The sequence below is a fragment of the Drosophila bipectinata genome, chromosome 2R, assembly GCF_030179905.1.
Source record: "Drosophila bipectinata strain 14024-0381.07 chromosome 2R, DbipHiC1v2, whole genome shotgun sequence".
In the NCBI taxonomy this organism is placed as follows: domain Eukaryota; kingdom Metazoa; phylum Arthropoda; class Insecta; order Diptera; family Drosophilidae; genus Drosophila; species Drosophila bipectinata.
The window spans coordinates 7638658-7664668 of NC_091737.1; the positions used below are offsets into that span (position 1 = coordinate 7638658).

A 26011-nucleotide genomic window follows, 5' to 3' on the forward strand; every position below is an offset into this window, starting at 1 on the left:
ATTTGCTATTTGATCGGCTCCCAAGCGGCTTAATTTGCAAATATTTTTCTGTCGCCGCAACAAATTGCTCCCCATTGAACCAGGCCAACAAAAACAAAAAAAAAGAGTCAGCCAAAACGAATCGGAACGAAACACATCCCATGGGACTTGTTTGGAGGAAGAGGCGCGTTTCTGGGGCTCCTGGTCTTCTGTTTCAGGCCGTCAGTTTGGCAGCTGGCTCATAATTCGCCGGCAGGAAGTTGGCAATTGGCAATTGGCCGGCAGACCCGACAGACCCGGCAGAAGGGGCCCAGGGGCTGCCAGAAGATCCCCTTAATTACTTATCATATATGGCAGTGGCAGGATACGGTGGCAGACACGCCGATACTCGCTGCATGCTGCACAAGTTACTGCCGCTCATAATCGACTAGACCAGACCAGATGAGTCTAATCAGCCATGGATATAGCCATTTATAAAAGCCAACAGAGCTCGCCACCGTCCCATCCGCTGTCCCTGTCCCTCATTGTCGCCCCGTCTCTCTCTCTGCATAAAATGCAAATTTGCATTTGCCAAAGCGATTAGTTCGTGTCGAGCAGCAAGAGCATTCGAGAGCAATAAAAATATTTGCCATTGCAGCAATGCAGCTGAAACAAAACTGAATTAATCAAGGGAGGGGGATGCCTCCAGCGGGGGTTGGGGGTTGGGTGGTGATTGGCAGAGGGAGGTGGAAGTGGCAAGTGACATCCGTTGCTCGTCAGCTTCCGCAGGGTAACAGGTGCACTTTGCGAAAAAAAGGGGGCATTTATTATAAAACTTTCCTCTTAGTCTCAAAGAGAAAAGGAAAGGAATAAAGCTATAAACACTAACTAAATAAGTAGTACTAGGTACTACTAAGGCTAATACCGTTATGACGTGTGTAAAGCATTTTTTTCCAGTGCAGCAACTGTATCTGTTGATGTCTGTTTGGTTCTGTTCAATGTGGCTCGGGGCCTCCCCGAAGACCGAACAACGGAAATGTTAAATGCCGCCAAGAGGCAACAGGGCCAGCACCCCCCGGCCCCCACATCCATCCCCTTGGCCACCCTTTTTGCAACCCCCTGTCAGAGTCTTTTCATTGATCATTGATTGAGTTTCGTTTCGATTCGTTGGGTTGTGTTAGGACTCCGCAGACCAGGTTTGTTCACATTCCCATTTGACTAGCCCCGATTCCGATGCGCGACTGCTGACTCCCGATGGCAAGCTTGAGTTTTTTCTTCTGCTGAATGGACATGTTGGCCATGTTTGTTGACCAGTCCGAGAGCCAACAGTGTCCCTTTCCGCCAGCTACTTATCTCCGAGGCAGTGTGCGTGTGTATCTGTGTATCTGCGGGCATCTCTGCCTTTGTATTTGTTTGTGGAAGTGACTTGCGACATAAAGTGCTTTTATTGATGTTCATTTGGTAAGGCAATTTGTAGCATTTTGTGACATTTATGCGTCTGGGCCATTTAAATGCCATTATGCAATTTGTTGTCCATCTGTTTGGGTGCTGGGTAAGAGGATAGAGGGAAAGAACGAGACGACTGACAAGGAGTAGAAGTGTCAACAGGCTTTGAACCCTTGGTTCTCCTCTACTACTACTCTACTCCTCTACTAAGTGGAAATTCTAGTTAAATGGTCTAAAGACATTAAGAGCTTATAAAATATCTGCTTAATTTGAATGAAAATTTAATCAGACAATCAATTAAATCAGGCTGCCTTCAAATAGTGGCATTTTAGTTAATCAGTTTAGAGGCTTAAATGCGAATTAGTTGAAATTAGGAATTAGTTTGGTAGTTTGGGGTAACAATCACAGTATTTGTTAGTCGAAAGTTCTTAAAAAAATTCTTTGAGATTTTTGAGATATTATTTTGGGTTCAAAATAATTTCAGAAATATTTTAAATATTATATTATAGTATTATAAATTAACAATTATATAATAATGGTTTATTATTGTATGCCTTTAAATGACAGTTTTTTGGCTATTTTTGTACTAAAATAAAATCTAAAAATGATATGTCTTGCAGAAACAGGGGTTATTTCTATATCGAGCTTTCAAGAAATCGTGATTTCCATCGCATAAACATAGTAATAAATATTTTATTCTACTCGTAATTATTTAGTTAAAATTAGTTACATTTACAATTTTTGTAGACAAAAATATATATAGTATAGTATATAATATTAAACAATTATTAATAGATTGCCCATCAATATGCGCCTTTTAACAATAGTTTTCAAAGATACTATTTACCTAATACTATTCAACATTTATTTTAACGAAGTTACTATATAAACTCCATCTTAACTATTAGTCAATAATTTGTCTATTTAGAATACAAATTACATTATTTATTCGACGGCAGCTTGCATTCCAAAATAATTTCAGTTTTCAGCACTCGAAAAGTAAACCAAACCAACTGACCTGCCTCAACTTGACTTTATTTTTACAAAAAAAAAATCAAAAAAAAAACCGAAAATTTATTCAGCTAACGTGAACGTCACTGGGCTTAGATATTCTGTTTTAAATTACTGAAATATTTTGTTTTGGCTTCATTTCGGTTTTTTGCTGTTTTGTATCTAAGCGATACACTTTTGGGGAGTAGGAACGAGAAACGAGTTTTCATAACCAGAAAGGCAGTTGGGCAACTGCGGTTCTCTCCCACTCGGCTGCAGTTCATATTCATTAATTTATCACCTCGGCAGCGGGTTGGGTAACTCGGTATATAGACACTGATTTTTTTTGTAAAGTGTATGTATAACGCTGTGCTTTTCTGGGCTACCAATTAAGTGTGAAAAACCTTTTTCACTTTTTTCTGTGACTTGCGGCCTTGCCACGGTGCCAGCAACAGTTACTGTCACATTGAGCCAAGTGGCAACCGCAGAAGCGAGTTGTTTCGGTTTTGGATTACAATGAAAAATGGCTTAAAGGCGTCTGCGGAAGTACCGGGCCGATAATGGCAGAGAGGTGTGGGGTATGGGCCAAGCCGACTGATTCCCGGAGAGGGATTTAAGTGAAAGGAAAGTGAAATATTAAGGCGGATCCGGGGTTGTGGGCTGAGGCTGAGGGAGCGACGAAATTTAAGCCGTAACGAAGGTTGTGCTATGCCCAGATTAATTAACAAAATTTATGAGCTCGGAATTCCTTGCGGCCTGCTAAGAAATTTTAATATAAATATTTTACTAGGCATTGTGTTCATTGATTGCCAGACAGCAATGGTATTTAATACCTTTAATTTCAATTTCGGTGGATTTAATAATCCTTTAATCATAATCATACACGTTATTATTGAATTTTGCAAATAAAACTTAAGAAATTAAATAAAAATTATTCTGAAATAATTTCTTCGTTTATTAATTCTGTATATTTAGCAAAGCCTATTCCTGCAATATTTGTGTTTCATTTTTAATGACTTATCTCAAGTCCAAACCTTTTATATTGATTTACTTATTTATGTATCACTCTGATTACGGTTTCTAAGCAATAAAAAAAAAAACTATTCACTTATTCTGTAGCTGCACTGTTTGCCTGTCCCTCGATTTTATTTCCTTTCGTTGCCTTCAATGAATATTTTACTGGCAATTGTTGCCGCTGTCTCCCCTATCAGCCCATAAATTTCACATTCTCCGGGCCCCAAAACTTCTTTTATTTCGATTTTTTCCCGATTTGTTTTTTACAGCTGTATTCCAAATGATTTAATATGCAGAGTCGTAAATTCTATTCAAAAGTTTTTGGCACTCAAATCACAGTGTGTATTTTTCAATCTTATTTGTTTTTGTTTCTGGCTGGCAGTATGTGCGATTTTGTGTGTTTCTTGCACCTTTATCTTGGCGTGTTACGTGAGTTGTCTGCCCCGAAGAAACTCGGGGAAACAAATCAATGTCTTTGGCTTTCAACCTCTCACTCTTACTCCCGCTGGCACGCCGTCTCTTTCTAATCCATCGATGAAATTGCATTCACGAGGGGTTGCACTGCGAAAAATCTATCTACCAGATACGGTTCTACGAATTTGTAGCCAGCTGTTTTATGGGCCAAAGCTTCTCGCAGTGCAATTCTGTGTTTGTTTTAATATGCGTTAAGCGTGGCTGCTGCTGTTGTTTTCCAAACATGCCACACTTCGATTTAGATTTTCCCTCTTGCCACCACGCGTTGCACTAAAAACTTCACCAAAATGCATTTGCGGTGGAAGTTGATTTTTTTTCCGTTGCTTTTCTGAATTTTTTGTGCTCTTTTGCAGTTGCATTTGTCACAAGTTAGTGGTGGTGGTGCTGCTGGTGCTTGTGCCTCTGGTGGCACTGTTGTTTGTGCAACGTGTTTGCGGCAGTGTTTGCCAAGCTTTGGCCATGCCGAAGTTTATTTTCCATTTCGGTCAAAAAATAATATCTTGTTTGCTTTAGCTTCCGGTCCAAAAGCATATGTTAAATAAATATCAAAGTCCTTTTCCAACGAAAATGCAATTTGCTTCTTAAAGCTATTGATTCGAGCCAGGGACACACTTGAAAGCGCAATTTATTGGCCATATTTATTATAAAACATGAACCACACAAAAAAAGGGGGCAGCGCGGTAAAAATGCTAAGAAAATGTCCGCTGGAGAAAAATATCAAAAAGCCAAAGTCTGGCTGATGCGGTTGTGCTGCTCAAGTTGCCACAATTTGCTGGTGTTGTTGGCGCTGCCCCTTCTGCAACTTCTTCTTTTAACTTCTTGTTTCTTCTCCGCTTTTTTTTGCACATTTTCCTTTTTATTTGTGGCATGGCGATGGCGATTCATCTAAAAATAGCTTTTCCACACGCTTTCAGTGTGTTAAAAATAACATAATATTTTTCATACTTCTTAGAGCTGTTGCTGTTGCACTTTGCGCTTAAATTGAAGAAATATGTTGCAAGTTTGCGTGTCGCCAGGGGCGGGCAGGCGTCTAAGGCGGTTTGGGGCGCTTCAAGCTAATAGGTAATAAAATGCTAGAGCTTTAAAAGGTACTCCCCAGCCCGTCGTCTTACCCCTCGGGTTTCCCTTGGCCATAATCAAAGTCAACAGCACAAATGTACCTGTTAGCATGCTTAGTCCCGCCACACACTGACACACACACGTGTGTACAAATACCCGCAGATACAGGTACACCTGCCCGAGACTTACCTGTCTTGAGGTTGAGTCGAGTTGACTTTGCCGCCTGTCACTCTGCTCTAACCAAGGGTATTATCATTTCGGCCACAAGGAGTCACTTGTGCCGCTTCTTGAGGGTATATTTTGGAATCTGTTTAGTAGGATCTTATATTATGGTTCTTTGGTAATTTAAAAATAATTACTTTATTTTTTGAAGAGATCTGTTTAGTCCAATAAGTCCTAACAATGTCTTTTGAGAAGTCTAGGATATATTAAGCTTTTATAAGGTTTCTAACCGAATCATCCAAATTTTATACTCCCAAAGATCAAGAGGCTCTGAGCTGCAAGGGCATTTCTTGCCTCGGTTAACAAAAGACTGGCATGTCTTCCTTCCTGGACTTCCTCACTCACCTGTGCTGTCTGAGGCAGACTTTAATGCCTGCGTGTCATGAATGGCATCGCAATGTTTCCACTTTAGGGCTCTTGGCCCGAACACACAAAGTCACACACATATGGAGACACACCACACAGCCATATGTGAGGAGCCGTGTGCGGAGTTGGCTGATAAAATTATGACATATGAAACTTTGGCTGACATCAGGCTAAGCTCGGGCGAAAAGGCAGCATGCAAAGCTGTCTGTTTTTTTCTCCGCCTTTTCATCTTTTTTCTCGCTGGCTTTTGGCCTTTGTTTTGGCCCTCTCTACCCCTACCCATCAGTTTTTGCCATAAACATGCACACAACATGGCCCGATAAAGCGAGCAGAGCAGAGTGAGCAGTAAGCAGCGAACAGAACTCACCGTGCACTTGATTAAAGTGACTAAGAACCGGCGATTGGGGATTTTAATGCCAAAAGTAGGTGAAAAGGGGCTCGGAAGGGGCTAAGAGGCATTTTCGGGGGCTTGGTCACGAACACGAAGTTCATAGGTAAAGTAATTCTGTGGCAGCCACAAAACGTTAATGGCCAGCAGACACATTACGTGTACGCCACATGGGCGTCGTCAGCAGAAACTTGCCAGGAGCCACGGGCCAAGTGGCAAGCGGCATGTGGCGGAAAAGAAAAGCACCCAAGTCGAAGGACAACTCTCTTCCCTTGAGACCTGATGTTGTCATTGTCATTGCACATTTGGTGTTTTAATTAAAACGAAATTAACTTGTGGCAAGTGGCCGAGAAGGGGCGTGCATATTTGCGGTAATCCAACCAACCGACCACTCTGGCCACCAATCTGCCCAGCACCTTGGTGATGTAAGCCACATTTTTAATATAAATTGTAATAAGTTAAAATTGCGTTGTGGATGAAATGCAATTAAGGGCCGGAAGATTGCGGAAAGACAGAAAATAAATGAATTTCAAATAAAAATATATACAAGTCTTGAGGTAAACAATTCTGAGGGCATGTCTGAGTTGACATTTGCAACTCATTCTTTAAATTAAAAAATTTTATATTTTAATTGAAAATCTATGCAAGTAATTGCAAAAACCCTATTAACATAACTATTCAAAACCTGACAGCCCTAAGATTCACGGCAATCCTACAAATAACAGAGCAGTGTTGCCATTTTAGCCTATTTCAGGCTAGATCTAGCCTATTTTTTAATGATGTAGCCTATAAAATTTGTAAATAGCCTGACGGGCAGGCTATTTGAATGACGATATTGAAAGTTTGTTAACGTGTTTAATATAATAAAAACATGAAAATTACTTTAATGTGGTAGATATTATTAGATTTGAATATATAGCTTATTTTTCAGATATTTTTCTGAATTTTAGCCCATTCTAGCCTATTTTTACCCAAAATCTAGCCTATTTGCGAGCTCAATACCTGGCAACACTGTAACAGAGGTATCGTTTTATGAAATTAGTCAACACTAGAAAATTGTATAAAAGGCGAGTTCGGCCAACTACTACTTGCCAGTCTGATTTTAGGCCCATTCCGAAAGGAGTGCTTTCATTTATTGAATTTTTATTTTGAATTTTATTATTTTATTTATTTGTTTTTTTTTTTTGTTTAAATCAGATCTGTAATGCTTATTATTTGTTTGATATTTTTTTATTTCGAACGCTTCGCTCTGTCTTACCAACCATAGGACAAAGTTCCTTAGAAAATTTAACTCCCTTACATATTTTGTATATGGAGACCTGGAAGCTCATGGGATATGTTCCACGACATGTGGATTGGGATCTGCTTTGCTTATTTTTTGTTTGATATTTTATTTTGATTGTTGCCCTTCGTTTTACCAACCATAGGAAAAAGATCCTTTGCAAATTTGGTCTTAATTTAAATTTTGTAACTCCCTTACACATTTTGTATAGGGATTCATGGAAGTTCATGGACCATGTTTTACGACATGTGGATTGGGATCTGCTTTGCTTATTTTTTGTTTGATATTTTTTTATTTTGATCGTTGCCCTTCGTTTTACCAACCATAGGAAAAAGATCCTTTGCAAATTTGGTCTTATTTTAAATTTTGTAACTCCCTTACACATTTTGTATAGGGATTCATGGAAGTTCATGGACCATGTTTTACGACATGTGGATTGGGATCTGCTTTGCTTATTTTTTGTTTGATATTTTTTTATTTTGATCGTTGCCCTTCGTTTTACCAACCATAGGAAAAAGATCCTTTGCAGATTTGGTCTTATTTTAAATTTTGTAACTCCCTTACACATTTTGTGTAGGGATTCATGGAAGTTCATGGACCATGTTTTACGACATGTGGATTGGGATCTGCTTTGCTTATTTTTTGTTTGATATTTTTTTATTTTGATCGTTGCCCTTCGTTTTACCAACCATAGGAAAAAGATCCTTTGCAAATTTGGTCTTATTTTAAATTTTGTAACTCCCTTACACATTTTGTATAGGGATTCCTGGAAGTTCATGGACCATGTTCCACGACATGTGGATTGGGATCTGCTTTGCTTATTTTTTGTTTGATATTTTTTTATTTTGATCGTTGCCCTTCGTTTTACCAACCATAGGAAAAAGATCCTTTGCAAATTTGGTCTTATTTTAAATTTTGTAACTCCCTTACACATTTTGTATAGGGAGTCCTGGAAGCTCATGGGATATGTTCCACAACATGTGGATTGGGATCTGCTTTGCTTATTATTTGTTTGATATTTTTTTATTTTGATCGTTGCCCTTCGTCCTACCAACCATAGGAAAAAGATCCTTCGAAAATGATGTCTTATTTTAAATTTTGTAACTCCCTTACACATTTTGTATAGGGATTCCTGGAAGTTCATGGACCATGTTCCACGACATGTGGATTGGGATCTGCTTTGCTTATTTTTTGTTTGATATTTTTTTATTTTGATCGTTGCCCTTCGTTTTACCAACCATATTTTAAATTTTGTAACTTCCTGACACATTTTGTATAGGGAGTCCTGGAAGCTCATGGGATATGTTCCACAACATGTGGATTGGGATCTGCTTTGCTTATTTTTTGTTTGATATTTTTTTATTTTGATCGTTGCCCTTCGTTTTACCAACCATAGGAAAAAGATCCTTAGAAAATGTTGTCTTATTTTAAATTTTGTAACTCCCTTACACATTTTGTATTTGGAGACCTGGAAGCTCATGGGATATGTTCCACGACATGTGGATTGGGATCTGCTTTGCTTATTTTTTGTTTGATATTTTTTTATTTTGATCGTTGCTCTTCGTTTTACCAACCATAGGAAAAAGATCCTTTGCAAATTTGGTCTTATTTTAAATTTTGTAACAACCTTACACATTTTGTATAGGGAGTCCTGGAAGCTCATGGGATATGTTCCACAACATGTGGATTGGGATCTGCTTTGCTTATTTTTTGTTTGATATTTTTTTTATTTTGATCGTTGCCCTTCGTTTTACCGACCATAGGAAAAAGATCCTTCGAAAATGATGTCTTATTTTAAATTTTGTAACTCCCTTACACATTTTGTATAGGGATTCCTGGAAGTTCATGGACCATGTTCCACGACATGTGGATTGGGATCTGCTTTGCTTATTTTTTGTTTGATATTTTTTTATTTTGATCGTTGCCCTTCGTTTTACCAACCATAGGAAAAAGATCCTTAGAAAATTTGGTCTTATTTTAAATTTTGTAACTCCCTTACACATTTTGTATAGGGAGTCCTGGAAGCTCATGGGATATGTTCCACAACATGTGGATTGGGATCTGCTTTGCTTATTTTTTGTTTGATATTTTTTTATTTTGATCGTTGCCCTTCGTTTTACCAACCATAGGAAAAAGATCCTTAGAAAATTTGGTCTTATTTTAAATTTTGTAACTCCCTTACACATTTTGTATAGGGAGTCCTGGAAGCTCATGGGATATGTTCCACAACATGTGGATTGGGATCTGCTTTGCTTATTTTTTGTTTGATATTTTTTTATTTTGATCGTTGCCCTTCGTCCTACCAACCATAGGAAAAAGATCCTTCGAAAATGATGTCTTATTTTAAATTTTGTAACTCCCTTACACATTTTGTATAGGGATTCCTGGAAGTTCATGGACCATGTTCCACGACATGTGGATTGGGATCTGCTTTGCTTATTTTTTGTTTGATATTTTTTTATTTTGATCGTTGCCCTTCGTTTTACCAACCATAGGAAAAAGATCCTTAGAAAATTTGGTCTTATTTTAAATTTTGTAACTCCCTTACACATTTTGTATAGGGAGTCCTGGAAGCTCATGGGATATGTTCCACAACATGTGGATTGGGATCTGCTTTGCTTATTTTTTGTTTGATATTTTTTTATTTTGATCGTTGCCCTTCGTTTTACCAACCATAGGAAAAAGATCCTTAGAAAATTTGGTCTTATTTTAAATTTTGTAACTCCCTTACACATTTTGTATAGGGAGTCCTGGAAGCTCATGGGATATGTTCCACAACATGTGGATTGGGATCTGCTTTGCTTATTTTTTGTTTGATATTTTTTTATTTTGATCGTTGCCCTTCGTCCTACCAACCATAGGAAAAAGATCCTTCGAAAATGATGTCTTATTTTAAATTTTGTAACTCCCTTACACATTTTGTATAGGGATTCCTGGAAGTTCATGGACCATGTTCCACGACATGTGGATTGGGATCTGCTTTGCTTATTTTTTGTTTGATATTTTTTTATTTTGATCGTTGCCCTTCGTTTTACCAACCATAGGAAAAAGATCCTTCGAAAATGTTATTATATTTTAAATTTTGTAACTCCCTTACACATTTTGTATAGGGATTCCTGGAAGCTCATGGGATATGTTCCACAACATGTGGATTGGGATCTGCTTTGCTTATTTTTTGTTTGATATTTTTTTATTTTGATCGTTGCTCTTCGTTTTACCAACCATAGGAAAAAGATCCTTTGCAAATTTGGTCTTATTTTAAATTTTGTAACAACCTTACACATTTTGTATAGGGAGTCCTGGAAGCTCATGGGATATGTTCCACAACATGTGGATTGGGATCTGCTTTGCTTATTTTTTGTTTGATATTTTTTTTATTTTGATCGTTGCCCTTCGTTTTACCGATCATAGGAAAAAGATCCTTAGAAAATTTGGTCTTATTTTAAATTTTGTAACTCCCTTACACATTTTGTATAGGGAGTCCTGGAAGCTCATGGGATATGTTCCACAACATGTGGATTGGGATCTGCTTTGCTTATTTTTTGTTTGATATTTTTTTATTTTGATCGTTGCCCTTCGTCCTACCAACCATAGGAAAAAGATCCTTCGAAAATGATGTCTTATTTTAAATTTTGTAACTCCCTTACACATTTTGTATAGGGATTCCTGGAAGTTCATGGACCATGTTCCACGACATGTGGATTGGGATCTGCTTTGCTTATTTTTTGTTTGATATTTTTTTATTTTGATCGTTGCCCTTCGTTTTACCAACCATAGGAAAAAGATCCTTAGAAAATTTGGTCTTATTTTAAATTTTGTAACTCCCTTACACATTTTGTATAGGGAGTCCTGGAAGCTCATGGGATATGTTCCACAACATGTGGATTGGGATCTGCTTTGCTTATTTTTTGTTTGATATTTTTTTATTTTGATCGTTGCCCTTCGTTTTACCAACCATAGGAAAAAGATCCTTAGAAAATTTGGTCTTATTTTAAATTTTGTAACTCCCTTACACATTTTGTATAGGGAGTCCTGGAAGCTCATGGGATATGTTCCACAACATGTGGATTGGGATCTGCTTTGCTTATTTTTTGTTTGATATTTTTTTATTTTGATCGTTGCCCTTCGTCCTACCAACCATAGGAAAAAGATCCTTCGAAAATGTTATTATATTTTAAATTTTGTAACTCCCTTACACATTTTGTATAGGGATTCCTGGAAGTTCATGGACCATGTTCCACGACATGTGGATTGGGATCTGCTTTGCTTATTTTTTGTTTGATATTTTTTTATTGTGATCGTTGCTCTTCGTTTTACCAACCATAGGAAAAAGATCCATTGCAAATTTGGTCTTATTTTAAATTTTGTAACTTCCTGACACATTTTGTATAGGGAGTCCTGGAAGCTCATGGGATATGTTCCACAACATGTGGATTGGGATCTGCTTTGCTTATTTTTTGTTTGATATTTTTTTATTTTGATCGTTGCCCTTCGTTCTACCAACCATAGGAAAAAGATCCTTAGAAAATGTTGTCTTATTTTAAATTTTGTAACTCCCTTACACATTTTGTATTTGGAGACCTGGAAGCTCATGGGATATGTTCCACGACATGTGGATTGGGATCTGCTTTGCTTATTTTTTGTTTGATATTTTTTTATTTTGATCGTTGCTCTTCGTTTTACCAACCATAGGAAAAAGATCCTTTGCAAATTTGGTCTTATTTTAAATTTTGTAACAACCTTACACATTTTGTATAGGGAGTCCTGGAAGCTCATGGGATATGTTCCACAACATGTGGATTGGGATCTGCTTTGCTTATTTTTTGTTTGATATTTTTTTATTTTGATCGTTGCTCTTCGTTTTACCGACCATAGGAAAAAGATCCTTAGAAAATTTGGTATTATTTTAAATTTTGTAACTCCCTTACACATTTTGTATTTGGAGACCTGGAAGCTCATGGGATATGTTCCACGACATGTGGATTGGGATCTGCTTTGCTTATTTTTTGTTTGATATTTTTTTATTTTGATCATTGCCCTTCGTCCTACCAACCATAGGAAAAAGATCCTTCGAAAATGATGTCTTATTTTAAATTTTGTAACTCCCTTACACATTTTGTATAGGGATTCCTGGAAGTTCATGGACCATGTTCCACGACATGTGGATTGGGATCTGCTTTGCTTATTTTTTGTTTGATATTTTTTTATTTTGATCGTTGCCCTTCGTTTTACCAACCATAGGAAAAAGATCCTTAGAAAATTTGGTCTTATTTTAAATTTTGTAACTCCCTTACACATTTTGTATAGGGAGTCCTGGAAGCTCATGGGATATGTTCCACAACATGTGGATTGGGATCTGCTTTGCTTATTTTTTGTTTGATATTTTTTTATTTTGATCGTTGCCCTTCGTTTTACCAACCATAGGAAAAAGATCCTTAGAAAATTTGGTCTTATTTTAAATTTTGTAACTCCCTTACACATTTTGTATAGGGAGTCCTGGAAGCTCATGGGATATGTTCCACAACATGTGGATTGGGATCTGCTTTGCTTATTTTTTGTTTGATATTTTTTTATTTTGATCGTTGCCCTTCGTCCTACCAACCATAGGAAAAAGATCCTTCGAAAATGTTATCTTATTTTAAATTTTGTAACTCCCTTACACATTTTGTATAGGGATTCCTGGAAGTTCATGGACCATGTTCCACGACATGTGGATTGGGATCTGCTTTGCTTTTTTTTTGTTTGATATTTTTTTATTTTGATCGTTGCCCTTCGTCCTACCAACCATAGGAAAAAGATCCTTAGAAAATGTTGTCTTATTTTAAATTTTGTAACTCCCTTACACATTTTGTATTTGGAGACCTGGAAGCTCATGGGATATGTTCCACGACATGTGGATTGGGATCTGCTTTGCTTATTTTTTGTTTGATATTTTTTTTATTTTGATCGTTGCCCTTCGTTTTACCGACCATAGGAAAAAGATCCTTAGAAAATTTGGTATTATTTTAAATTTTGTAACTCCCTTACACATTTTGTATTTGGAGACCTGGAAGCTCATGGGATATGTTCCACAACATGTGGATTGGGATCTGCTTTGCTTATTTTTTGTTTGATATTTTTTTTATTTTGATCGTTGCCCTTCGTTTTACCGACCATAGGAAAAAGATCCTTAGAAAATTTGGTATTATTTTAAATTTTGTAACTCCCTTACACATTTTGTATTTGGAGACCTGGAAGCTCATGGGATATGTTCCACGACATGTGGATTGGGATCTGCTTTGCTTATTTTTTGTTTGATATTTTTTTATTTTGATCATTGCCCTTCGTCCTACCAACCATAGGAAAAAGATCCTTCGAAAATGATGTCTTATTTTAAATTTTGTAACTCCCTTACACATTTTGTATAGGGATTCCTGGAAGTTCATGGACCATGTTCCACGACATGTGGATTGGGATCTGCTTTGCTTATTTTTTGTTTGATATTTTTTTATTTTGATCGTTGCCCTTCGTTTTACCAACCATAGGAAAAAGATCCTTAGAAAATTTGGTCTTATTTTAAATTTTGTAACTCCCTTACACATTTTGTATAGGGAGTCCTGGAAGCTCATGGGATATGTTCCACAACATGTGGATTGGGATCTGCTTTGCTTATTTTTTGTTTGATATTTTTTTTATTTTGATCGTTGCCCTTCGTTTTACCGACCATAGGAAAAAGATCCTTAGAAAATTTGGTATTATTTTAAATTTTGTAACTCCCTTACACATTTTGTATTTGGAGACCTGGAAGCTCATGGGATATGTTCCACGACATGTGGATTGGGATCTGCTTTGCTTATTTTTTGTTTGATATTTTTTTATTTTGATCATTGCCCTTCGTCCTACCAACCATAGGAAAAAGATCCTTCGAAAATGATGTCTTATTTTAAATTTTGTAACTCCCTTACACATTTTGTATAGGGAGTCCTGGAAGCTCATGGGATATGTTCCACAACATGTGGATTGGGATCTGCTTTGCTTATTTTTTGTTTGATATTTTTTTATTTTGATCGTTGCCCTTCGTTTTACCAACCATAGGAAAAAGATCCTTAGAAAATTTGGTCTTATTTTAAATTTTGTAACTCCCTTACACATTTTGTATAGGGAGTCCTGGAAGCTCATGGGATATGTTCCACAACATGTGGATTGGGATCTGCTTTGCTTATTTTTTGTTTGATATTTTTTTATTTTGATCGTTGCCCTTCGTCCTACCAACCATAGGAAAAAGATCCTTCGAAAATGTTATCTTATTTTAAATTTTGTAACTCCCTTACACATTTTGTATAGGGATTCCTGGAAGTTCATGGACCATGTTCCACGACATGTGGATTGGGATCTGCTTTGCTTTTTTTTTGTTTGATATTTTTTTATTTTGATCGTTGCCCTTCGTCCTACCAACCATAGGAAAAAGATCCTTCGAAAATGATGTCTTTTTTTAAATTTTGTAACTCCCTTACACATTTTGTATAGGGATTCCTGGAAGTTCATGGACCATGTTCCACGACATGTGGATTGGGATCTGCTTTGCTTATTTTTTGTTTGATATTTTTTTATTTTGATCGTTGCCCTTCGTTTTACCAACCATAGGAAAAAGATCCTTTGCAAATTTGGTCTTATTTTAAATTTTGTAACTCCCTTACACATTTTGTATAGGGAGTCCTGGAAGCTCATGGGATATGTTCCACAACATGTGGATTGGGATCTGCTTTGCTTATTTTTTGTTTGATATTTTTTTATTTTGATCGTTGCTCTTCGTTTTACCAACCATAGGAAAAAGATCCTTTGCAAATTTGGTCTTATTTTAAATTTTGTAACAACCTTACACATTTTGTATAGGGAGTCCTGGAAGCTCATGGGATATGTTCCACAACATGTGGATTGGGATCTGCTTTGCTTATTTTTTGTTTGATATTTTTTTTATTTTGATCGTTGCCCTTCGTTTTACCGATCATAGGAAAAAGATCCTTAGAAAATTTGGTCTTATTTTAAATTTTGTAACTCCCTTACACATTTTGTATTTGGAGACCTGGAAGCTCATGGGATATGTTCCACGACATGTGGATTGGGATCTGCTTTGCTTATTTTTTGTTTGATATTTTTTTATTTTGATCATTGCCCTTCGTCCTACCAACCATAGGAAAAAGATCCTTCGAAAATGATGTCTTATTTTAAATTTTGTAACTCCCTTACACATTTTGTATAGGGATTCCTGGAAATTCATGGACCATGTTCCACGACATGTGGATTGGGATCTGCTTTGCTTATTTTTTGTTTGATATTTTTTTATTTTGATCGTTGCCCTTCGTTTTACCAACCATAGGAAAAAGATCCTTAGAAAATTTGGTCTTATTTTAAATTTTGTAACTCCCTTACACATTTTGTATAGGGAGTCCTGGAAGCTCATGGGATATGTTCCACAACATGTGGATTGGGATCTGCTTTGCTTTTTTTTTGTTTGAAATTTTTTTATTTTGATCGTTGCCCTTCGTTTTACCAACCATAGGAAAAAGATCCTTAGAAAATTTGGTCTTATTTTAAATTTTGTAACTCCCTTACACATTTTGTATAGGGAGTCCTGGAAGCTCATGGGATATGTTCCACAACATGTGGATTGGGATCTGCTTTGCTTATTTTTTGTTTGATATTTTTTTATTTTGATCGTTGCCCTTCGTCCTACCAACCATAGGAAAAAGATCCTTCGAAAATATTATCTTATTTTAAATTTTGTAACTCCCTTACACATTTTGTATAGGGATTCCTGGAAGTTCATGGACCATGTTCCACGACATGTGGATTGGGATCTGCTTTGCTTTTTTTTTGTTTAATATTTTTTTATTTTGATCGTTGCCCTTCGTCCTACCAACCATAGGAAAAAGATCCTTCGAAAATGTTGTCTTATTTGAAATTTTGTAACTCCCTTACACATTTTGTATAGGGAGTCCTGGAAGCTCTTGGGATATGTTCCACGCAATGCGGATTGGGATCTGCTTTGCTTATTTTTGTATGATATTTTTTTATTTAGATCGTTGCGTTTCGTCCTACCAATCATAGGAAAAAGATCCTTCGAAAATGTTATCTTATTTGAAATTTTGTAACTCCCTTACACATTTTGTGTAGGGAGTCCTGGAAGCTTATGAATCATGTTCCACGACATGTGGATTGGGTATACGTCGTATATAAAAATTATATACGAATAGGAAAAAAATAAAAAGACTGGGGGCGCCAATCTGGTAAAGCGCAGTGTGTTCGTTTATATTCCTGATCCAAGGGCATTTAAATTTTTATTTATTTACTTAGTGGCACTTTTTAGTTTTTTTTCAACGGAGTCCTTGATTACACGCCTATTTCCAAGTGACTCCCAAGTCATTTGAATAAATTATTTATTACTTAGTAATGGTTTAGTGGTTATTCCAAGTTTTTGGATGTTAAATATTCGTGGCATTTACTTATGTCGAACATAACCTTTTTTTTTTTGTAAAAGCATTGATTCTTCGATAATAGGTTCTTCTTTTCGGGACAAGGCAAAGTTTGTAATATTTTTCTGCCATATTTGTATCCTGTATTTTATTGCTCAATGGTGGTTTGAGTGTTGGTTTATGGCTTTCAAACATAATACAAATTTCAACACTTAGGATTTTATTTTCATTTTTTAATCAAGCTATTTGCTAAATTTTATTTGAAAATTGTGTAGAATCTATCGAAAATGAATTCGATAAACTTTTAACTTAATCTCTTATCTTCCAAAGTGTGGCAAGCCCTGTTTTCAACACCATTCACAAATATCTACTTGCAGCGTATTGCCATCTGATTCCGGGAAAAACAAATCCTTTATTCGTGCTGCAAGTGCTGGGGAATGCGCGGGGCAAGTTGATGATGATCCGATTAAAACTCTTATCAGTTAGTTATTCCTCCCACCGACATGGATATCCTTGCAGTGCAGTAACTTAGATTGTCCGGGAGGGGCTGAGGGCTAAGCTGGGGGAAAATTCTGTTAACAGAAAGGGGAAATGAAAAAAGGGGCTACCAAGTCCGGCAAAAAGGCGCAACGGAGCGGCAACAAAGTTTCAGTTTCATCTTTTTTTTGCCTTCTTTTTGTATAAAAATAATTCTTTTTTGTGCGAAAGGGTAAAGAAGGGCGAAGGGGTGGTGTGGAAGACAGGAACAAAAGCCCGACCAGGGCTACAAATTTTGTTGGCTTTGAGTAAGTTGGCTTTTTGTTTCAGGCCGGTCCCGGCCGGCCTGCCGCCCATCTTATAAATAAAAACATATTTATGCAAGGCTAAGACCAAGGATAAGGATGATCCTTTTCGAGGCTGGCTGGATAAGTGTTGCAGCAACTTTTGCCGCAAGAACAAAGGGGCAACTGGAGAGTGGGCGGGGTAGGGGAGCATCCATTGAGTCTGCGGGCAAAGTGGCAATTTTTATGTATTTATTTGCCTCCGTACCCCGAGGCAAGCCAAACCAAACCGAAAAAAAGGCGATTGCAACTGCGGAATGAAATTTATTGCAGGTCGCGACGTTTTTTGTAATTAAATGTTTGGTCAGTGAGCCAACTTGAGTTTTATTTTTTATTGTTGCCCCGTTCAGTGCCTGTGCTTCCAGTTCGCAAATAACAATGTCTCGACAACTAAAGAGATGGCTAAAAACCAAAATTGCAACAAGCTGGGCCGCATCAATTTCGTAATAAATTCTCAGAGCCAAGAATACAACAGAATTAAAACAAAAACAAAACACAAAAAACTTAAATACAATATAAAGGTATTTGGCCTTGATGGTGGGCGTGTCTGTGGGGCCAGCCCCTTTCTGTTGCAAAAAGTTCTTTCGAAATGCTCAGCATAATTTATTTGCTTTGTTGTTGGGCTTTTTGTTGCGGCTCTTCGAGCTGAGTTTCTTCCGAAAACGCCCTGGAAACATGCAAATTAAGTACAATTTTGATTTTATTTTTTAGCCCACGACTAATAGTCCCCTCGAACGCGAAATTTATGCTTTTGTTTGGTTCTATACATATTTTGTTGTTATTTATTGTTAAGCCATCGGGCTTCTTTTGTTATACGCTAATTTTTCTTAATTATGGGTTTTTGATTGTCATTCTCCGTATCAAAGAATCCCCCTCCCCAGTGTTTGCCTTCTGATGTCATAACGTGAAGTCATGGAACGGAAAACAAAGATTTTTTAAAAAGTAAACATAAATGTTTCGGCCCAGCTTGACAGATAATTCCAAAAATGTTTTGTAAATCCATGGATTTCCTTGTTTTATTTTGGTTTCCATTATTTTTTGTTTTTCTCCTCCGACAGCTATACAGTTATTGTTGCAAATTGAAATTCAAATTCAAATGCCACATTCATACATTTGGTGAATTTTCCGATTGTTTACTGAAAAAGGGAAATTGAAAATTTGAAATTCGCCTTCACCAGTTGCCGGGCTGGCGGGCTGGCTGGCTTCTGGCAGTTTCAATTGTATTCAAATATCGCCAACAAACATAAATTATCATTTTGTGATTCCGAGTGCATGCGAAGCCATCAACAAATGCAACAAAAAACAAAACAAACTTCCTACTTCCCCCCATGTGGCATGTTGGGTGTGGGTTGCTTGCATCTGGCCTTGTTACTAATAACCTCAATATGAATTACACACACACATAAACATACACAGAGAGTATGTGTGTGTTAGCCATCTGGCAGATGTTTTTGTTGTAAAATCTCTTAAAAGGGTAAAAGTCTCCGGGGCTTCTCATGTTTCTCTGGCTCGGAGAGTTTTCCCTTTTCGGTTTCACTTTTCGCCATGTGAGTTCTCAGATTCCACCTCGGATGCATGACGGGGGAAAATGGCTTAAAGTGGCGGGAGGGCTAAGCGGGGGGCGGTGTGAAATGCTAGCCAACATGTGTGTAGACCAGCTCATAATTAAAGCCAGTACAAATCTGCTTGCAAAGCTCCAGCGAGCAAGGGAAAGTCGGCTCTGGACCTGGCTCGAAAGATACAGATTGTTAGGCAAATAGATGGCCAACCAGATGCGTGCCGTAACTGTATCATAGATAAATGCACGAATTGATGATCGGCCATGGCCAGTTGAAAAAAAAAACTAAATTACCAACAATTTAACGAGAACCGTTAAGGTAGCAAAAAGCTTCATTAGCCATCTTCTTGCATTTCCGCCTCTATGCCAGCCAGTCAGCCAGGTAGCCATCTAGTCAGCCAACTACCATCTATCTATCCGCGAGGTACCATGGCCAACATCTCATCCTATCAGTTACAAATTGTATCGGGTGCAATGCATAGAATTTATTGCTTCCTGCCGGTGCTAGCGCGATGCCAAAACCGAAAACTGAAAACAGAAAACTAAAAACTTAAAAACCGCCAACGACTTTCCAGGCAGCAGCTGTTCGATGTGCTGGCTGTGGAGCTTGGCCAGGACTGGCAATTATGCCATTTGACATAATTCATAACTGCCGAGGAAAAACTACACAGAAAGAAAATATGATTTGTAATAATGGAAATAATGGAAATTTCTATAAGTTACATAATAAAAAATCATGTTATATTTATAGTAAATAATTTCAAATAATAATATGTGAAAAAGTAACAATAATATTGTTTGTAAATGTTTGTTTTTTAAACCACAAGTAATATGCTACGATATCCATATAATATTCTCAAGAAATATAATTATATAAGAAATCTATTCTTTTAAGTATATTATCTTAACGTTAAATTTGAAAGTCACCATATATATTTTTTTTATAATTGTACCAACTATAATATTTTTTATATCCACAATTTTATTTTATTTTCAAAAGTACCATAAAAGTCAGTAATTTTAAAGCATTTCCTTTTAGGATTTATTTCGGCTTTATAACTCATTCTTTGAGAAAACCAATTATTATTGTTTATATATTTTTGTGACCAATATTTTGACTTCCTGCCGTATTAAAATCTCTTTTTTATTTCCACAATTTAATTTTATTTTCCCCTGTGCCATAAACGGTCAATGCAACCAGTTTTGGTAACAAAACTGAGATTGCCGGCCTTTGTTATCATCCGTTTATGCGACGAAAGTTGTTTGAATTGCGAGTGGAGTGTTTGTGCAACTGCAACTGCAACTGGAGATGATGATGAGCTTTATGTTGGAGATAATGATGAGTATCGATGGAGGCTCCAAGTGGGAAACTCCAGCAGGAAACTCTTCCTTCGGCTGACCATGTTACTCGGCCCCTGGGAATCAGGTTAGCCCGGATGGGAAGCTATATTTCTTCGCTTCTTAATAAATTGACAAAAGTTTGTCATATGCATTGTTAGCCAAGAGCCCCTTGGGCCAAGTCCCCGCATGCTCTGTCCCGCTGCCAGCCCCTCCTGGGTTGGCCTATTTACCCGCTTCAGTGGCGAGTGGGTGGCTCTGGGCTTTTGGCTTTGAATGTGGCAAAGGCAACTGCAACTGCAACTGCAGTTATGCTGTTTTGATGAACTTTGTTGGAACTGTGAAATTCCTTCTGTTTGGCCCTATTACCCAATACCTTGGCCTGCCCTATGACCCGAGTTGCAACTAGATATCGAGGTATATGGGTTACTCGGGGAAATTGAGAAAGTTATCTCGCCTCTGTGCAACTTGCAGATTTTTTTGTTTAACTATTACTATCATTTTTTCCTCTATTTACTTCAAGTGCATTTTCCACTCGCTGGCTATCTTTGGCTTTCCTTTTGAGGCTCCAACAGCTTTGTGGCATGGCATTCAAATTATGAATTGCAACTTGCCTCAAAGAGCGTTTGATTCGAGCTTGTGGGGGAAAAGAATTTAATTAAAGTCCGTTTTTTTTTTGCCCAAATAGAACGAAACTTGCAGTCTAATTACCTGTGCAATAACTTTTCTCAGCGACTGTATGGACTTTTTTCATATTTGTTTCGTGAACATGCAACTGTTGCTGCTGAAATGTGTTCTAGTTGCTTATGCATTATTCGCATATTTATGCTCCATGCCACAGCCGCATGCTCAGTTTCAGTTTCTGTTTCTGTTTCAGTTATTTTTACTTTCAGCTTTCGGGTGCAAATGTGGCACATGACGACGGCACAGTTTGCAATCAACAAAGGGAGAAATTGCCAGCGGAAAGGGCAACTCTTCATATTTGTTTGCCGAAAGTATACATATGTGTATGCCAGGTTGGGTGAAAAACTTTCAGCATTTCACTCAGCCAAGAATTTTCACTTTTCATTGCTGCCGCAGTTGCAGTTGCAGCATTGCATGCAACATGCAATACAAAGAAACAGAAGCAACAGCAGGCAGTAAACAGCAGACATCACAGGTTGCAGCCTTGTTACTGATTATTGTTATTTGTCAATGATTTAATACAAATTCGACTTGATTGACAGACACTCGAAAGTCGCCCCCAAATAATTTGCCAGTCACTTTCCGAAGTCGCAGCTAGCAACTTGCAACAGTTCAAGGTTGCCAGTAAACAACATGCAGCAACTTAATTCAATGCTAGATTATCGATTGTCTAGACTGCATTTTTAACCAAAACAGAGATGAATGAGTGTTCACGGATGGCTCTTGTCTTCTTGAGCTCGAAATTGCAATTTACATGCATGGCCACAAAACTAATTACCAACTGTAAGTGTCAGGCCATTCTGTTCTGGAGTCCTCTTCTTTCGAGGGGCGAGTGGAAAAAGTTGGTCTGCAATCCAAAACACACTCGTACGTAGCTCCAAGTGCAGTAGACACTGTGGAGTGCTCACAATTCCGAAAAAGAGTCGCAAAAAGTGTTCACAAAATTAAATACAAATATGTACTTTCAAGAGGAGCTCTAAAGAGCTTTGGTTCGATTTGTTTTTTCCAAGAACGGGTTCTGAAACATCCTGTGAAATAATAGGAATATTTTCAGATTTAAGTAGAGTCACCCCTTGATGCCATGTAGGGCGTTTGAAAAAATGTAACCCTCTGGAAATAAGAAGAAATAGTAGAAAAAATGTAGAAGTAAGATATTAAAAATGTATGATATCACCCAAAGCAAAGGAGATACAGTGAAATAAATATTTAAGGACTCAAAAAAATATTATGAATGGGAGCAATTCCTTCAACCGTCTTTCAAAAATATTTGATACAAAACTATTTTTATGCTTGTTCTTTTATAAAGGGTCTTCTTATCTATTTCAGAAATATTTTCTTTTTGTGCAACAAATAATGAATTTTTCTGTGGGGTTTCTTTGTTACTGTGTCGCTGAAAAATGGCTGCAACATAAAAATTGACCTCAACGACAAAAGGCGGCCAACGATGCCGGCAACTTTAGGAAGCAAATAGTACAACACACTGAGGCAGAGGCTGGGGCAGAGGCAGAGTCAGAGTCAGAGGCATAGTGGCTTGGAGGGGGCGAGCACACTCAAAAGTAGAGCAGCAATTGCAAACTGGCCCCGGACCAAGTCGAAGTAACGACCAAAAACAACAACTAGCTGGCCAAACGCGATCAGCAACGAACAAGCTTACATATTGCAACCAAGTTTAGGGGCATGCAGATACTTACACACACACATATACACATATAGAGAGGCAGGGGAGGGCTGGTCGTGTCTTTGGTGGGCAGACAAATTACAGTAGCCAGATTTTCTCGTCTTCAATGTTGTTTTGCATTTTGCACTCGGGCCACGCCTAACGCCCCCCTTTAATGTTGCTGTTGCGGCAGCCGTTGTTGTTATTTAAGTTGCTGCTGCTGCTGTGTTGCTGTGTTGATGTTGCTGCTGCTGCTGCTGCTGGTACACGCGCTGAGCATGTTTTTTGTGCTCTGCTATTCATGGCTCTAGTTTATACATCTTTTTTTATTCGCTTTTTGTTGCCATTTTTTTTTCTAATGCTCTCAAGAATGTGGTTTACTTTTTGGATGAGTTAACAAGCTAGCCACAGTACGAGTACTCGGACTCGTACATGAGGTGGCTGCTGCTGCTGTTGTTGCTTATTGTTGTCGGAGTGTTCTGGCCAGCTCGAATTTGTCATAGAAAGTGTTGCTCTAACAACTCGTCGTACATCTGATAGTCGAGTGATAATTTGAGTCCAACACCAGACGTGACTTTAAGTATAAATCAATGTTATGCCTAGTTTTTGTTACCTCTCATAACTAGTGTCACATTAGCGTAAAAATTTTGATTGAATGCTTTTCAAATTACTAAAAACAAAATTTTTTGTTATGCTTAAATCATTACAGAAACACATCATTACAGAAGCTTTGAATTGGCCCGACTTGCTGTATTTAAACGTGTTTTTTTGGGTAAGTTATGGATAAACTCTTATGGCCTGTCACTTGGCCAGGCTTTTATTTTAAATTATGGTTAATTTTATGGGATAGTTTTGCTAAAAGATTATGTTATTATTTTGCTATATTGGTCTTAAACTGCCAAGACTTTTCATGATTTTCAGATTATTCAATTATTTCAAATTTTAATTAAATCTTTTCCCATTTCAAGTAAATATTTTTAAGTGTTTTTGAGTTTATGTTGCCCACTAAAGTGTATGTTGGCACAATTTCTCTGGAATTTCCATTCCATGGCGATTTATTAAAAATAAATGCAAATCAAAACCAAAAGCCAGAAACCAACTCTGTGCCAAATGTGTCAATTGAGGAGATTCCCCCTTCGCTCTCTCTGGCTGTCTCTTTCTGCTCTTGATATATCTATCTCGCTCGATTGGTGCTAAGTGCGTTGGCTTAACGGCAAACTTTGTGGCATATTTGTGTCTGCAGCTCATATGGTAATGAGGCCTAGTTCTGTTGACCATAAACAGATTATCAACTAGCGCTCACTTTTTTTCTATTTCTTTGGTTTTTTTTTGGGAAATCTCTCCTAGTTGAGTCATAAGATGGCATTAGCTTGATTATTGCTCTGACAGACCATTTAATACGCACTTGTGGCCACCTCAGCCTCAGTCTTGGCCAACTTGGCGAGGCGTGGCCCCATTTGCCGTTGACGCCTTTTTTGGTAGATGAACTGGGGTGGTGGCCCAGGGGTCAGGAGCGGCTGGAGCGGCTGCAGGGGCTGAGACCTGCCCACGCTTCTCGAGATTTATGGCCAAGTGTGCGCTCGGCGTCTGCGTCGCTCATTCTCAATCTAAATCTGAATCTGACTCTGATGGTGACTTATTTATGTGACTGGCGGGCTGCTGTAGCTTTAGATTTGGCTGTTGCTGTTTCAGTTTCTGTTTCTGTTTTGGTCTTTTGTTACTCTCAAGTGGCGTGGGCAGCTCCCAGCGACGACAATCCAAGTGGATTTCGCTGCCTTTTCTGCGATTTTTTGTATTTTGCCCAAAACGGTTGCAAAGTGGCTTGGGACACACGGATAAAAATTATTCGTTCGATGATGGTATTTTTGATAAACAAAGAAAAAAGCTACAAAAAAAAAAACTAAAGGAATTTTTAATTAAAATGTAGTTTGTATCCTTTACTGTATAAACTAACTAACTAACTATAAAGTTGCATTCTCGCGCCCTGCTAAGACATACGACTCGTCACCTACTTGGACTAACGCCGACAGCAATGTGCATTAATTAATAAATAAATATAGATAATTAAAAAATATTATATGTACAAATTTTATTTATTTTTTTAATTTTTTAATAATATTTTTAATAATATTTAAAAGGTAGGTAATGATCCAGTGACAAAGGCAAATACTACTTATAAAATATCTTATATAAATGAAACGAGAAAAATATTATTTACTTCGGAAAAATTTTAAGGCAGCGTAAACATCTAGTATTAATTATTTTATATAATCAACTTTACAATAAATAAATATACTTTCAAAAAATCTTTATATAAAATGTTGAATGTTTCAAATGCCTTTTAAATATTTTATGGAATAAATTCTTCAGTGAAACCTAGTTAAACAAATATTTCCGCCAGTGCCGCGTGTTCCTCTTTAGTGAAATTAGTTACCCGCTTTCCGGGGCTTTCCGGGCCTTCCGAATAGCAATCTTTGATTTATTGCTAATTTCAACAGCGAGAAATTCCCTAAGCAGGGGCTGGCTGGCAGTTGCAGTTTGCAATCCGGTAGCATTTTGTTGCTTTGACACCAATTGGTGTTTTTCGGGTGTTTGTGGCACGCTATTGTCCATTGTTGCTGGCATTGCTATTGTTGTTAGTGCTGCTGCTGATGTTGCAGTTGTTGGTGTTGCATGTCAGTCACTCAGCTGGCTGACAGCCAACGAACTTCGTGTTCGAATTCGAGACGGAGTTGTTGATGTTTTTGTTGCAGAAGCTGTGCGGCAGTTCAATCCGCCTCAAGTGGCAAGTGGCCCACTGAAGGTCAGGCCAATGGTGCTGCTGCTGCCATTGCATTCAAAAAGTCCAAGTCGAAACATTGTTTTTGAAGGGCCCTCGAGTTAAAGCACTCGAGTGGTCAATGTCGCTTAAATGGTTACACTTCCGAATGTTTTGTTAATAATTAAACAATTGGGTAACGATAAACATCAATATATTGGTAAATATTAAAAAAAATATGAGTTTTGTTAATCTTTTATTAATTGTTTGCCAGGATTGACAGTAAATATTGATGTCCCCATTGAAAGTTCCATGACTCAATCTTTAGCAATTTTACTTTGCAAAAAAATGCCAAAAAAAAAGTCAAATAAAACTAAAACATTTGGCATATCATGAATATTTTATGAACTGAACGCAAACCCGTTTTGTTTGTATTTCGCCCTCACTCCCCCCACTCGAATTCGACTTCATCTTCGCCGACAGACTTGGTTTTGTTATTTTCGTTTCGATTCTCGGTTTTTGGCTTTTTGGCGTTTTCTGAGCT

General features: G+C 37.5%; 1 protein-coding gene across 1 annotated transcript in view; it reads left to right on the top strand.

The window, feature by feature from the left end:
- LOC108132108 (nuclear receptor coactivator 2-like) overlaps nt 1-26011 on the top strand; it is a 91945-nt gene that overhangs the window by 11986 nt on the left and 53948 nt on the right. Inside the window, exon 3 of the mRNA XM_017251364.3 lies at nt 23419-23481. The gene's annotated coding sequence lies outside the window, so the exon portion shown is untranslated. The remainder of the gene's footprint in view (nt 1-23418; nt 23482-26011) is intronic.